Consider the following 14,963-nt stretch of genomic DNA (forward strand, 5'->3'; position numbering starts at 1 on the left):
CTTTAGTATGATTACTGGGTAAATCACCCGTACTATAATTTTCTAACGCTAGACTGGCTACGTCCCCAACTGTGCTCCCTAAATTCTTGCTGTTTGAGTCTTTCCAGGTTATTTCTGCTCCGGCAGTCGGCCCTGGCGGACCCTTTCCCGGTCCATCGAGTCTAATGGAGATTTCTCCCTTCTCTCTCCTCCTTTCTCCTTCTCCTCTTGGTCCCTGCCTGAGACGCCTGCCCGGTAACTAAAACCTTGCCTCTTCCTCTCCCCAGTGATTGACCATCACCAGTTTTATTTATCTCATAGTTTTAATTTGGGGAGCAAGGTTTACCCAACAAAGGCTGGCGTATGTAGGAATTCTTGGGGCAGCCAGATCTTGGAGTACAGGATTTAGCATCCGAATGCATAGCAGCCCCAGATCCACCCCCCTCAGCTATTACTTGTTTTGGTTCTTAGATATTATTTGCCATGGAAAAATTATGTTGCATGAAACTCTTAAAATAATTGAAAATGCCGAATAACTGAAAATACAGGAAGATAAGAGAAAAGACGGAGCTAGGGATGCCAGGGGCTACGCTCGTGAAATCTCAGCCACCTGTTGCCTAAGCACGGGCTGATCACAGATGACACGAGTCGACTTGCTAACCTGGGTGGGGGTGGGGGTGGGGGTGGGGCGGCTCAGGAAGACTCAGCCCTGCATGAAGAACTACCATGCAATGCTGAGAGGCTGCCATGCAATGCTGAGAGCAGAGATGGTCCTCCCCGTGTCCCTCCCCCCTCCTCCCTCCCCCCCTCCCCCCCCCCCCCCCCCCCGGGAGGAGCACACCAACTGGCGATCCAATACCGAGCAGCCAGCCCTGAAACGCATACACACTGTCCTGGATGGTTTTGTGTGTCAACTTGACACGGGCTCAAGTTATCACAGAGAAAGGAGCTTCAGTTGAAGAACTGCCTCCATGAGATCCAGCTGTAAGGCATTTTCTCGGTTGGTGATCAAAGGGAAGGGCTCCTTGTGGGCGGTGCCATCTCTGGGCTGGTGGTCTTGGGTTCTATAAGAAAGCAGGCCGAGCAAGCCAGGGGAAGCAAGCCAGTGAGTAACACCCCTCCATGGCCTCTGCATCAGCTCCTGCCTCCAAGTTCCTGCCCTGTGTGAGTTCCTGTCCTGACTTCCTTTGGTGATGAACTGCAATGTGGAAGTGTAAGCCGAATAAACCCTTTCCTCCCCAAGTTGCTTCTTGGTCATGATGTTTGTGCAGGACCAGAAACCCTGACTGAGACACATACACATAATATTATACAGACCAAGCAGGTTGTATTTGTGTGTTTAGGAATATATATGTATAAACATATATGCATGTAATGACAGTTGATAAAGGAAGGGGGACCGTTTACTTGAAAGTGACCAAGGAGGGGTGTATGGGAGAGGGAATGGGGAAATGACGTAATTAGATTATAATCTCAAAAAATAAATAATAAAAATATAACAGCTGCTAGCTCACTCTCTTAAAATGTATGAAGAAATCTAAGCCAAGAGTCTATTTCAAAGGCTCAGCAGACCTTCCTGGTAACCGTGGCAACTGTAGCTGATATCGGGCGCTGTGGCATTACATGGGGGGCTAATATCTGGATTTCCAGGCTTTTATTTCATTCACAGGGGTTTTTCTGTGTCGGTAATACACTGAGAGGCTGACGCTCACTCAGTGAAGAGGTAGTGGATCCTGTTGGCCCTCCAGATGGGATCCAAGAAGAAACTGGTAAAAGTAGCATCTATTTTCAGGGCCTCAGAAAGCCTTGTGTGAAAACTGTGCTGTTGAAAGTTGGGGAGTCAGAGCAAAGGCAGACCCTGTGGACTCTGTGAAATCATTGTCTCCTCCTCAAAGTCTGAGGTAAAATACGGCTGGAAAGAAAAAACAGCTGATTAGCCTGGGAAGTATCCTTCCCTGGGAGATTACTAGAAACACAGATTTCAGGTCCAACCCCGGGCTTCCTCTGTCCGTTCAACAAGGTCACCAGGTGACCTGTGAATGTCTTAAAGCTTGCCAGCACTGTCTTACAGAACGATGAACAGACAGAGCTGCTGGGGCTGGAGAAACAGCCCGGCAGTCTGGAGCACAGGCTGCTCTTCCAGAGGGCCTGAGTCCAATTCCTAGCAGCCACATGGTGGTTCCCAACCATCTATAGTGGGATCTTCGTGTGTGTGTGAAGACAGAGACAATGTACTCACATACATAAAAATCTTGAAAAACAAATGCAGCTGTTGCTGTACCGTGCCTGGCAGTTTCTCCTTTCAAAGCACGTAAGTCACAGAGGTACCCCGTGGTTGGTTGGATGGATGGATGAGCAAATTGGGGTAAGCCGTGGTTTACTAATCCTCCCTTCGTGGGGCTGTGAACAGAGTGATTTATACACGGGATCTATGCCGTTCATGGTCAGATGGCTGGACTTCACCGAACGATCGCCTCACTTCAGTGTTGTGCCTCTAACTCCATGCACACCCTTTTTTTTTTTATTTTTAAAAAAACGATGTTTGTTTGTTCCGTGTGTATGTGCTTGATGCCCAAGAAGGCCAGAAAAGGGTGTTAACTCTCTTAGAACTGGAGTTACAGATGGTTGTGGGCCACCACGTGGGTGCCGGGGACAGAACCCCAGGCCTCTGCAAGACAGCCTGAGCTCTAAACCGCTGAGTCGTCTGTCTCTAGCCCTCTTCATGTGACCTTTATAAAGGACTGGCCATTTATTCTGCAAGATGTCAGTGTGTGTGTGTGTACTTGTGAGATGTTTCCTCATCTAGCCTTGAAATTACAGACATCCACCTGCCTCTGACTCCTGAGTGCTAGGATTAAAGGTGTCAGACACCATGCCTGTCCCACACAATATCATTTTTCTAGTGTGTCCTGGTTAGTTTCGTGTCAACTTGACACAAGATAGAGTCATCTGAAAGGAGGGAACTCAACTGAGAAAATGCCTCTATAACATCCAGCTGTATGGCATTTTTTTACTTAGTGGTTGCTAGGGAAGGGCCTATCGTGGGTGGTGCCATCCCTGGGCTGGTGGCCCTGGGCTCTATGAGAAAGCAGGCTCAGCAAGCCATGGGAAGCAAGCCAGTAAGCAGCGTCCCTCCATGGCTTCTGCATCAGCTCCTGCCTCCAGGATCCCGCCCTGTTTGCTTTCCTCTCTTGCCTTCCTTTAATGATGAACAGTGCTATGTAAGCTGAATAAACCCTTTCCTCCCCAAGTTGCTTCGGTCATGGTACAGTACTAAGCACCCTATGATGTAGTGAATTGTGAATAAGATGGTCTCATACTGGGTCCCTATCAGTGGCTTTTCTGCTGCTATGATGAAATACCGTAGCCAAGGCAACGTGTAGAAGGAAGTTTATTTGGACTTACAGTTCCTAGAGGGTTAGAGTCCATGCTGGAGGAGCAGAGGCATGGCAGCAAACAGCACAGAGGCAGGAACGGGAAGCCGAGGGCTTACATTGTGAACCTGAAGCAGGATGGAAACAGAGGAAACTGGGCATGGCTTAAGTCTTTAAACTTTCAAAGCCTGCCCCCAAGAGCCTCCTCCAGCAAGGCCACACCTCCTCTGGCAAGGCCACACCTCCTCCGGCAAGGCCACACCTCCCCCGGCAAGACCACACCTCCTCTGGCAAGGCCACACCTCCTCTGGCAAGGCCACACCTCCTAAGCTGCTCTCACTGCGCTACCAAACTGGGATCAAGTGTTAAACCACCTTACCCTGTGGGACACATGTCATTCAAGCCACCACAGGCTTTCTGTCCATTTCCTAAGTTGACCCAGTGCTCTAGAGCAGCAGCGGTTCTCAACTTGTGGGTCGTGGCCCCTTTGGAGTTTGAGGAGGTCACCATAGGAAAGCACAGGCATTTATACAGTTATGAAGTAGCCATGAATATACTTTTATGGTTGGTGTCACCACAACACGAGGAACTGTTTTAAAGGGTGGCAGCGTCAGGAAGTTGAGAACCGCTGCCCTGGAGGATCTTAGGGAACACTTCACTCCCTAGCGAGAAGGAGACTGCGTGCTAGCTGGTGTCTTAGCCCTGTGACAAAATAGCTGAGACACAACTGAAAGGGAGGAAAGGTTTCGGGCAATGGCTGGCTGCCTCCACTGCCTCTGAGCCCGCGGCAAGGCTTCATGGTAGGAGGATGTGGTGGAGCAGAGCCTCACTTCCTGGCAGCCAGGAAGCAGGCAGAGAAGAAGGGATGAGATACGTTCCTCAAAGTCTTTGCCCCGGCGACCCTGGAGTTAGCTTGACTTCCTAACAGCTCATTCCAGAGCGGCTAGAGCAGGAAGCCCAGCAGACGCATGGAGAACGGACAGGATGCCGCGGAAGCTTTTACTCTGGAGGCTGACCCTCCTCACTGCCCCCTCCACGCCGATACCCCCACCTGCCAATACTTCCCCCCTGCCAATCGCCCGCCACCCCCAGTTACATGCCTCCTACAGCAAGGCTGCGTCTCCTACACATCACCAACAGCGCCACCACCTGAAGGAAAAATGACTGAGCCCGTGGAGGACATTCACATTCAAGCCAACACAGGGGCTTTCCTTAGCCTCTTCTCTTCCAAATTTTCTGCTTATTTTTGTGACCACTATTTTACTGCCACTGCTGGGCACTAAGTGTTAAAAACAGTTTAAAGATTGAATTTTCTTACGTGTTGGAAGAAGGCCTCTTTTTCTCTGTGTTCCCTGTACCCTTTAACAAATTTCATTTTTAGTGGTAGTAGATGGACGTGAAATAAAATTTTAATTTAAACAAAATTATAGAAAACTCAGTGTAAATCGAATAGCCTAAGGTGTTCACTTTTTTTTTTTGCCAGAAGGTGGCAGCAAAGCTACGGTCAGACCTTGGATAAAAATGTCATCACTCAATGGAAAACCATACCAAACCGAATGGAAAGCAAAACCAAGAACAAACTAGATAAACAGTGGGACACCACCTGCTTATTTTATTCATAGTTTCATAAGTCCTGTTTTTAATAATTCAGCATTGTTTTGAAGCTCTAAAATAAGCCTAATCCTTACCTCTAAATTCCTAAACATGATAAAATTATAAAATGAGTGCTTATTACAGTTATTTTGAGTCAAAGACTTTTTTGTTGTTGTTGTTGAGACAGGATCTGTAGATCAGGCTGGGCTTGAACTAGAGGTCAGCCTGCCCCTGGTGCTGGGATCAAAGGTGTGTGCCGTCACTGCTCGGTGGTGAGTCAGAGACTTTTTCTGACTAAAAAATTTTTATTGCATTTGTTTCATGTGTGTGTGTGTGTGTGTGTGTGTGTACGTGTGTTGCACACATACATGTGCACACAAGTGATAAAGGGGGAGAGAGAGCACATGCATGTGTGTATGTGAGAGAGAGAGAGAGAGAGACAGACAGACAGACAGACAGCACAAGCATGTGTGTGTGTGAGAGAGAGAGAGAGACAGACAGACAGACAGACAGACAGACAGCACAAGCATGTGTGCCAGGTCGTGGTAAGCAAGTGGAGGTCAGAGGACAGCTTATGGCAGATGGCTTTCTCCTTCCACAATGTGGGTCTTGGCAAGTGCTGAGCCGTGTCTCTGGTCCCATAAGTAAAATGATTTTATTTAATTACTTTGTGTTTTGAGGTTCTATCAGGAGATGAAAGCTACTTGTATGCCCCTGGCCCTCCTCTTCTGGGGAAGGTCCAGCCGGCAGATGGCTTTGGGAGGGATACCTGCCTAGCCAGCCAGATTAGTCAAATCAACCCTGGCAAACAACAGATGTCACAGCCAGATCCCTCTCACATCCTATTTACTTACTCAGGACCCCCCCACTCCCCCACCTATGAACTAACAGTACACAAAGATGGTCCAAGCATTTTAAATCATAGATTCGAAGTCATTTTTTCAGTTTCCTCTTTATGAGCTATTTCATCTGAGCACTAAATTATAAACCACAGGAGTCAAGTTCATCAAGATACACTGTCAGTCTGCCTACCTTGGCTACTGTTCCTGGGAAAGCATTCTTGGTGCAGTTGAGAGCTCTTCTTCTCATTTGTCAGGTTAGTCCTGCGACTGACACACGGGCATTCAAAGCCTGCCTCTGCCTGGCTCTGCCGACTCTATAACACAGAACCCCAGCCCCTGCTGACATCACCGGTGTACACCCACTTCCTGTCCATCAACTCCTTCCACAGGGTCACCATATTGTCTCTGCATAAGACAGCAAGGGTGCATGCCGTGACAGGTCAGGTTGTGCCGTGGAGTAACATACTACCCAGGTCCAGGCGAGTACTTCACCATCCCAGGAGCTGCTGGTCATGGTGCTGGTTAGAAGACAAACTCAGTGGCACTGAACTTGGTGCCACAGGCCTCCAGCTTCTGCTCCTCTCTCTACTGCGTGCCCTTGGCACCGGACTCAAACTTCTTGACGTATTGGATTTCTGGCCCTTCAGCTGGTCCATGAGGTCTCCAAGTATCAAGTGCTCCACCGACAGCATTGACAGCTCGATGGGGTAGGTCAGCTGTGAGAGGGTCCAGCCTCGGGTAGGTCAGCTGTGAGAGGGTCCAGCCTGGGGTAGGTCAGCTGTGAGAGGGTCCAGCCTGGGCTCTCATGGGTCAGATTCAGACCGCAGTGTAGTAAGCTCAGCAAGCAGAGTTCAATGAATGGTCAGGTCCCAAGTGCTCATGGGTCTCCCAGGTGCCACTTCCCTCTTCCCAGATAACGTTTCTAGTCACCGGAACATGCGTGATTTCTGAGGATTATTAGTCATGGAATGGACCCAGACTATTTTACACACAGATTTCTTATGACCCTTGGAATTGACTTTGAGGGTCAGCCCACACTTGGGCCCCCTGAAACATCTCAGCCCTATCTCAGGGGCAGGTTGCTAACTGGGTGCCACTGGAGTCCACTGGGTATCATGCTACAAGAGTCAGGCGGCAGGAATCCTGTCCCCCGTGGGAGCTGGCCACATTGCTGGCACTAGAGTTGCGCCGATGGGCCTTCGGTGTGGCAGTTCCCAGCTGTTCCCAGCTCTCCTTCTGGCCTTGGACTGACTGAGTCAAAGGCTCCATGAAGCCAAACTTTTCTTCTACAGTCGTTTCAATGTAAGAGACAGTAAAAAAATGGAATTAATGCTCAAGCAAAAGCTTCACAGTGTTCTGTAAGTTCTCACGGTGCTGTGCCACTTGGTGCCCAATCATTCAACTTAGTTTCCAAAAGGGACGATACTAAGGTTAGCCATCAAAATGATCTCAACTGATGTCATTGCGATTGAAATGCGAGATACAGGGCTAAAGGGTGAGAGACACCAGAGCAGATGACCCCTGCTCCCTTTCCTGTTTTGTCTCCTGTTCCAAGTTTCAGCATTTCCCTGCCAGCCACCCAGTGCAATGCCTCCTCCCGCCTCCCATTTTCTCTCCCTCCCTCATTCCCTCTCTTTCTCTCTCTCTCCTTTCCCCCTCCCTTCCCTTCTTTTTCTTCCTCCCCCTCTCTTCCTTCCCTTTTTCTTTACTGAGCTCGTTATATACCATGATCTGCTTGAGCTACTGGAATAACTGTGGCCAAGACAAGGATCCCACCTTATATCCTAGAATACGCGATGGTGTGCTGCTACCTAGAAGAACTCTCTAAGATGGTAGAAATCAAGTTCAGGCCATCAACTCTGGGTGACAATGATGATCGTTTGCTGAGGTGCACAGTACAGTATCCCTCAGTAAAGGGCTTCAGATCATCTGACTGTTGGCAGGACTGGACTTGGAAAGTTTCCACTAGCTTTAAAATTTTTTAACTCTGTTTCCACAGAATAAAATTCCACAAATTCCTCTGGCAAGGGAGCTTCAGTGCCCAGTGTCCCACTGGTTTTAGAGTCAGGACATTTCATGGAAATAAGCCAGGGCCTGGGGCACGATTTCAAATGGGTGCAGAGGGTGCCCGGCGCAAGGATGGATGACTCAAGTCTTAAGGATGCCTCTCTCCGTAGGAATTCTCAGCTAAGTCATGGGGATGTCTTGAGGGAAGGATAAAGTTGCTCACAATCAGACTCAGGAGACTGCACGTGCTGGATGTCTGAGTTGCAGGCATGCCCCGAGCATTGGGATGGGAAGATGCTGCTCTTGGATTTACATTGCAATGTGAGGTCCCAGTGGCAATCTCAGAATCTATAACTTGCCCAGAACACTTTTGTTAGACTAATGTTGAGCAAAATCTAACACAAACCTATTTTATGATATTGGCTAGGTCATGTCAGTTATTGAATACTGAACTGAAAATGAAAACGGACAGTGGTCATATACTTGAAAAACACTTTCTGTAAAATCCCCTTTTCCTCACTATTGGGAAGTTGAACTGATACAAGTTGAACTCTGGAAGGCAAACAGCTGACTAAACCAACTCTGTGTGATACTATCAGCTATCCAACTCACCATGTGATGCTACTAGCTATATCCCCGCATTTAAGTCCTTGGTTAGAATGCGATACTGACTTAGAAAGATCTGTGAGAAGTGGTTTTGATTGTGTTTTAGAAGAAAGTGTGGACAGTAGAGAAAGTGCACTTTGGTCGAGGTGCACGCAGTGCCCAGCTTTGGAAACCCAGTAAAGCCTGTTTGGGTGGAGTCTGAAGCAATCTGCCTTCGATTATTTGTCCTTGCTAGTCACCATTGTGTCTGTGTCCTGTAAGATTATAAAACCGAAATCTGTTGTTAACCACAGCAAATGCTGGTCCACTGTCATTTTTCTAGGGATCAGAACTGGCCTCTTGATTTGGGTGGATTTTGGGTGGCTTTTCCCATGCACAAATACCTCCTCTGTTACTTCATGAAGAGACCATGCCAAACAACTCAAAACCCTCCACTCTTTCTCTCCTTTCCTCACGAAGACCAGTGACAATCACCAGGAAGTCGTTTTCACATTATCATTGCAGAGAAGACAAAAATCAACAAGTCTGAAGATGAGTTCTCTAGGGCTTGTCAACTTGTCTCCAAGATCGGCACCTGTGAAGAGCACAGGAAGTTTTAGGGCACTTTTACTCTTCCCTGGAGAGGGTAAAATGCGTCAGTAGGAGCTCCATGGGCTCCTACATGAGCAGAGAATGCCCTTGAGAGAAAAGGACAAGGAACATGTCTGTGCAGGAGAGAGGGGTTGACCTTGGGGGTTTTCTTAAAGAGAACACAGGACATACAGGAAAGGCAGGACACTACAGAAGCATCATGATCTCACTTGGTTTGGGGCAGAATTATATAATAGAAATGTTATTATTTTTAAGATTTGAATTGAGCCATTAAGTAAAAACGAATTGAGAAATCCTATTTGTAGTTTAGTTACATCTTACATTCTCAGTTGCCACATTAGTAAGAGGTCCCATGAGAGAAACAGAGCTGATAGAATGAAAAAAAATGTGTGTATATGTACATATGTATATATATATACACACACACATTTACATTGACAGGGGATTTAGAGTGGCTTACAGGCTGTGGTCCACCTAGTCCAATAATGCCATCTCTCAGTGAGTAAGTCCAAGAATCCTGTAGTTGTTCAGTCTACAACACTGGATGTCTCAGCAGATCTTCAGTATATGTCATAATCTTGAAGAAGTAGGCTCTAATGCCAGCGAATTGAGACTGAGAGCAAGCAGGCCAAGAACAGAAGTTTCTTTCTTCCTTGGGCTTTTATAGGCTCTTACAAGAAGGCGTGGCCCAGATTTAAGGTGGGTCTTCTGACCAAAAATGATCCAGACTTAAGGTGAGTCTTCCCACTTCAAATGAAACTCCTCACAGGCGTGTCTCGTGACTTCATCTTAGTGGTGTAGTCAGGTTGGAAATCAGGAATAGGTATCACACTCAGTCAAGTGTGTTGCTATATTAGATGATGAAGGTCTATATAGCAACTGCTTAATGTGCCATGGTGTTACTGTGCTCTCTGGATCAATTAGGTCCAATTCAATCCCCTAGTCTGACTTACATGGGTTCAAGACAGCTCTCAAATGATACCAGCTTAGCCACTGTAGAGCTGGGCTGTAACTCAGTTCATAAGAGATTGTCTAGCATGCAGAAGGTCCAAATTAGATTCTCAGCTTTGCACAGACAGGGCATCGTGATGTAATCCCAGCACTGGAGAGATAGAGGCAGGAGGATCACGTGTTCAAGGCTGTGAACAGCTGCAGAGAACTCTGAGGCCACTCTGGGCTATATGAGATCCCGCCTCAAAATCAAGCAAGCAAACAAATGAATGAACAGAAAAGAAGGAACTTAATAATTCAGCACTGAGAAATTGCTATATCTTTAAGTTTATTAACTATTGTTTTTATAGTTATTCAAATTTATTAAAAAGAATTTGCAAATAAAAACATCGCAAACCAACATTAATCAGGTCCAAAGTCTATACATCTCAATGAACTCCTGTTTAGCTTGTACCATTATATTGTGTTTATTTGTTAGTTCGGGAAGCATAAGAAAAATGGTGCATTTGTGTTTTGAATTCCAGAATTATGTCTTAGTTATGACTCAGATGTTCTGCTGAGCATTGTTTTTATAATTTTTTGACAGGATGCCAAGAGTGTGGGGGAAAAAGAGCAGATTGAGAAATTTGAGGCAAACTGAGGCAAACATCAGCAAATTTCATCCAAACGCAGAGGGAACTTGCAGGGTTCACCAGCTATTGCAACAGTCTGGATTTCTGTTTTTAAAATTTCATTGCAATAGCCAACATTTATTGAGGGACTGTTGTGCTGTCTCAGCTAAGAACTCCCAAGTTGGCATACAGGGATAAATTCAACATTCTCATTCCTAACCGTTACAGGGTTGAACATCAGAAATACCATTAGCATTTTCTTCTGACCTGCTGCTCAAGTTGACAAGTGATGAACCAGGGGCTAATATGTTCCAGGAAACATGTTAGGTGATGGAGCCTCATTTCAGGCTTCAAACAAATTAGTTTATTGAGCAATATAAAGTACCACCAATGTGTGTGCAGATACAAGAACTAGAGTCTTTCTCAGAAAAGAAAATGCCATGAAACCACAAAAATACTGTCGCCTTTTGATCATAGATAAGGTCCCTTTCTCTCTGGAGATCTGCTGCACACATTGTACTTTGGTCAAGCCATCACACAACGTGTGGAGATGGACAAATGTTCAAAAGAAAGCCTGATTTTATGTTTGTTTTCAGACAATGGTAGAAGAATCCAGGGAGACAGACCCATTCCCCAGTGTTTCTTCAAACAACCAAACATCTATCCTTATGCCCGAAGATAAGTGTAATCCTCGTCCCTTATCAAGAAAACGCCTCTTTGCAACAGATGGGGATCATTCTATAAAAGCACCCCCAATCAAAATGCAGACTATGTCTACAAAACACTCCTAGCTCAGGGAACATTGCAGAAGACCAGCCAGAAAGATTGTAAGAGCTGGAAGATCAGAGAGTTTGCTGTGAGATTATATCGCCTAGTAATACCAAAAGCCACACCCATAGTCTCACCAATGTGACTGTCCAAATAGGAGACAGACAAGGACAGTAGCAATGAACATGGCGAACCTGAGGGGGAGAAACCCTCGAGCATCACCCACCTTCTACAGGGAACTATGGGCACCAGTGGAAGGCTGGGATAGGGAAAGCTGGCCTTCCAGGGAAGAGCACACTGATTGGTTATCCAGAACCAAATAGACAGCCCTGGAAACACACATACAGTAGCCTAATATGGACCAAACAGGCTATATTTAGAAATATGTATGTATAAACATATATGCATGTAATTATTAGTAAAGAAGAGTGGGAAGGGGCATATGGGAAGAGTTTGGAGGGAGAAGAGAGAAGGGAGAAATGTAATTATGTTACAATAAATAAATAAATTTGTACTGGTATATACAAATTTAAATAACCCATAAATAAACAGGGGAGTAAAACTCATTGAAACAGTGTTCTATTTTTATTGATTTCAGTGTTTTATTTTTATCTGATTTCAACTTGGAGTAATTAGTCATGATGACAGTTATGAAAAAATTCCTTCAACCCAATGATGACTTGAGTTCCTCCGTCATTCAGTCTACCATAGGTCCATCTCAAGGATGACATGTGTGCATGTGCACAGCGGGGGGACCACACAGGTCCCAAAGCATGGACAAGTGGCAAGTGAAGACCTCGTCTTCTTCTCCCTTCTGAAGGTTTCCAGTCATGGCCGTCAGTGGGTTGAGGCATTCTCTGAGGGACCTTTGTAGGTGGTTTAGCATAGTGCATTATGGGAGAAGGATGGCTGTTGTGATGTAAACAATTTGAGCTGACCCTGGTTGTCTGTGTTTTAGGATATGAGTTCCTGGGCTAGTCATAGGCCTTTGTGGTAGGATATGAATAGGAAAAATATGGCTGCATAAGTCCCCATGTTCAGTGAGAAGAACCAGACAGAGGGAAGTTACTGATTAAAAGTTACTGATTAAAGTTAAAGATGGGGGAACAATTCCATGCTTTCTGGTTAAACATTGCCTACTTTCAGGGAAATGGAAAGAGGCAGAAATCTCTCTCTCTCTCTCTCTCTCTCTCTCTCTCTCTCTCTCTGTGTGTGTGTGTGTGTATGTGTGTGGCTTGTTTGTACATATCAGTATAAATGCAGAGGAATCTTAAAAGCAAGTGGAACTGACTGGAAAAGGGAATGCGTTGAAGGGAATGCGTTGGGGAACTTAAAATAAATGGAGGCTCTACTATGGTGCCGGATCTCTTGAAGGACTATGGGATTTCATCATGTTAAGAAATTAACTTGGGTCCTGGAGAGATGGCTCAGCGGTTAAGAGCACTGACTGCTCTTCCAAAGGTCCTGAGTTCAATTCCCAGCAACCACATGGTGGCTCACAACGATCCGTAACACCCTCTTCTGGTGTGTCTGAAGACAGCTACAGTGTATTTAGATATAATAATAAATAAATCTAAAAAAAAAAAAAAGAAATGAACTTCCACTCTCTCTCATATTCTACAGGCTCTCTAATTCCTGCTATTCCCCTTTGCTATTCATTTCTTTCGCCTGTGGAAACCACCGTCTCTCACCTAACATTCCCTTGCGTTCTGTGCCATCTGTTAGGTGACAGCATCTAACGCAGTCAGTAGATGCCAGTGAGAGTCAAGGCGTTTACTCAGTGGGCCTTTGGGTAAGAAGCATCATGTTCCCTTTCATGGATTAACTCCCTTCTTGGTTGGCTTTATAAGGCCTAAAGCCCTTGCGGAGTACGCCCTTAAGACAGTCTTACAGCCTTCTCTCCATTTCAGCCGTGACGTCATTGCCAGGGTCTGCGATGACTGGGGCCCGCAGAGGCCTCTCAGTGCAGTCCGTTGCCTCACACACTGAGAAGCCCCAGTTGCCCTCCGAGCCTGATTCAATGGCGTATAATGGTATCTAACGCTGGCCTGTGGCCCTCTGGACTCAGAACTTAAGTGGTGGCCAAAATCTTAGCTCCGAAGATGGAGACGGGGATCAGGTACCACACGGTCCCGAGTGCAGGAGCCAGTCTGAATGTGTCCTGTCACTTGATAGCAGACAGACACTCCTCAGGAGCTACTCAGGACTCCAGGCGCCAGGAAGTAAGTTGAGGTCATGCAGTTTGTTTTATCTACTGATTTGGAAAAATATTTAGCCTCCCTGGAACAGGGCTGTACATTCCGTGAGCCTGAAGCCATGAAATTTGGCAAGTCCCGTATCAGATGCCTAATACCGTTATACAACGCGGTCTAATTTAGATTGTGGGGCTGCCAGAGGGGCCCAAGTCCCCTCCCCCCAGGATCAAGAGTCTCCCTGCTTCCCAACAATTCTTTGGGCCCAACAATCAATTACAATTATCAGTAACCATAAGAATGATATCCACTGTCCAGATTTGACCTAAAGGTCAGTACAAACAGCTTTGCATCATTAGGCATTAGTATTTAGCCCAGAGGGACATGGGGGTGACTTGCACAATGATTTTGCTGTTCTACACATAAAAAGGAAGGGCCCTGCATTATGAGTGAGCCGATATCCTCCTGAACTATAATGCTCCCTCTCTAGCCGCCCTGCCTGCTAGAATATAAAAGCCAGCCTTCTTGTTATCTTCCCCAAGAGGCCACTCTATGTCTCAAATCATTTTTTCCCCCAAACTGTTACCAAAAAAAAATTACTTTAATTCTGCCGCTTAAAATTTCAGGGTGTAGGTGAATCTTCAAGGACAAGCTCTTGAAGCTATGACATTAACACAGTTTGGGAACAACATGACATGGAAACCAGCACGTTCAGCATGCGCCCTTCCAATGCTCAGTGACAGCCGTGCCTATTTGCACGGGAACAGAAGAGCAGAAAGCACCTGTCTTAGAGTCGGGTAGCACTGGACTCAGCTCACAGCACCAAAGACTCTTCAGTCGTCTTATCTGGGTGTTCCATCTGTTTCAGCAAAGCATGCTTTCTGGGCCTTTCAAGGGAGAGTCACGCGAGGAAAGGCAGCTTGCGCTTACATGTGTTTGGAGTTGTTCCGTGGAATAGAAGCCCCCCGGCTTTTGACCTGCAGGCTTCTCAGGGCCTTTGAGTGTTAATGTAACTCTCAAAGTGGGAGAAATGTATAAATTAAAAATGCAGCAAGTAGCTCAATGTTGCCCAAGCTTGCCCAAGTATGGGAACTTTTTTATTTTCCATTAAAGTATTTCACGGGGTTTAGGGATTGAGGGAAACAACTGTGTCTCTCAGGACTCTTCAGGTCATTAGTAACAGAGGCCAACTACCAGCTAAGGCAAAACATGGAAGCTATTTGTTCTGGGAACCGAATCAAAATCAGGACAAGGGTAGGGATAGTCTTGTGGGCAACAAGAAGAGTTTATATTTATAAAATACTGTGACTTATTATATTTATTTAGAGCGTGTTGAGGGGCTGCATGCTACGCACCCTCGTGAAGGTCAGAGGACAACTTACAGGAATGAGCTCTCATCTTCTACCATGTGGAGGCCTGGGATTTGAACTCTGGTCTTCAGGCTTTGTG

At 46.2% G+C, this 14,963-nt stretch overlaps 2 long non-coding RNA genes across 2 annotated transcripts; both read right to left on the bottom strand.

Annotated features, from left to right (window-relative positions):
• Nucleotides 1–805: 805 nt before the first annotated feature.
• On the bottom strand, nucleotides 806–7,325 carry LOC127667066 (uncharacterized). The gene is made up of 3 exons (XR_007973781.1): nucleotides 5,979–7,325; nucleotides 3,385–3,481; nucleotides 806–1,043 (listed from the first exon to the last, which is right to left on the bottom strand). It is a non-coding gene; the product is annotated as an uncharacterized LOC127667066 (long non-coding RNA).
• A 1,459-nt stretch (nucleotides 7,326–8,784) lies between these two features.
• LOC127667067 (uncharacterized) lies at nucleotides 8,785–9,825 on the bottom strand. The gene is made up of 2 exons (XR_007973782.1): nucleotides 9,453–9,825; nucleotides 8,785–8,975 (listed from the first exon to the last, which is right to left on the bottom strand). It is a non-coding gene; the product is annotated as an uncharacterized LOC127667067 (long non-coding RNA).
• Between the last annotated feature and the right edge of the window lie 5,138 nt (nucleotides 9,826–14,963).

This window comes from Apodemus sylvaticus, chromosome 16, assembly GCF_947179515.1.
Source record: "Apodemus sylvaticus chromosome 16, mApoSyl1.1, whole genome shotgun sequence".
Lineage (NCBI taxonomy): Eukaryota > Metazoa > Chordata > Mammalia > Rodentia > Muridae > Apodemus > Apodemus sylvaticus.